Below are 994 nucleotides of genomic sequence, written 5' to 3'. Positions count from 1 at the left end.
AGTTGCTTGATAACAGTAGGGAAGAAACTGTCCCTGAATCTGGAGGTTTACATTTTCAAACCTCTGTACCTCCAGTCTGAGGGGAGAAGGGAGATGGCTGGACCTTGATTAAGCTGGTGGCCTTGCTGAGACAGCATGAAGTGTAGATGGAGACAATGTATGGCAGGTTGGTTTTAGATATGAGACCGTCTTGGCATCATGTTTGGCACAGACATTGAGGGCCGATGGGCCTGTTCTCGTTGCTGCACTGTTCTATGTTCGTTCTTGATGACAAATCCCTGCCCTTCAGGTTAAAGAGAAATTGTGGGTCCAAAGTGCGGAAATGTAATGGAGTGGGAACAAAGAATTTTGGTGATGACAAAAGTATTGAGTCTGAAGCTGGTGCTGGAATCAGATAAGATGGCGACCCTCGGACTATCCTTGATCGGACTTTGCTGGCTCTACCTTGCACTAAACATTATTCTATTATCATGTATCTGTACACTGTAAATGGATAGATTGTAATCATGTATTGTATTTCCGCTGACTGGTTAGCATGCAACAAAAGATTTTCACTGTACCTCGGTACACTGACACCAATAAACTAAACTGAACCTTACTGGAGGTATGTGCCTGGTTGGGTTTACACCGTTGCTATGGAGATGGAGGCGACAGCTGCACTATTTTACACCAATATATATATTTTTAAAGGTATTTCAGCGCTTAGTGCTTGAAGGCATAGTGATAGTTGTCAAGTGAGACATCCATCGTGAGGCTATGGTTAACCGGGAGAGGTGTGACCACTTTAAGAACACTCCCCAAACACGCAGACAGGGAGTTTTGTCCAGGAAGCGTTCAACTGGATAATAAAATGAAAAGTGCAAGCTGAAGTCGACGTATCAGCTTCTGAGGCTAGAGAACCAAAAGAGAAAACAGCGGGGGGGGGGAAGGAGAGAGGCAGTTAGCGGACTGGTCTTCACTTGTGAAGAGTGGGGAGAATCCTCTCACACACGGG

Source organism: Rhinoraja longicauda, unplaced genomic scaffold (genome assembly GCF_053455715.1).
Source record: "Rhinoraja longicauda isolate Sanriku21f unplaced genomic scaffold, sRhiLon1.1 Scf000517, whole genome shotgun sequence".
NCBI lineage: Eukaryota > Metazoa > Chordata > Chondrichthyes > Rajiformes > Arhynchobatidae > Rhinoraja > Rhinoraja longicauda.
Note: the sequence above shows the minus strand (reverse complement) of the source record.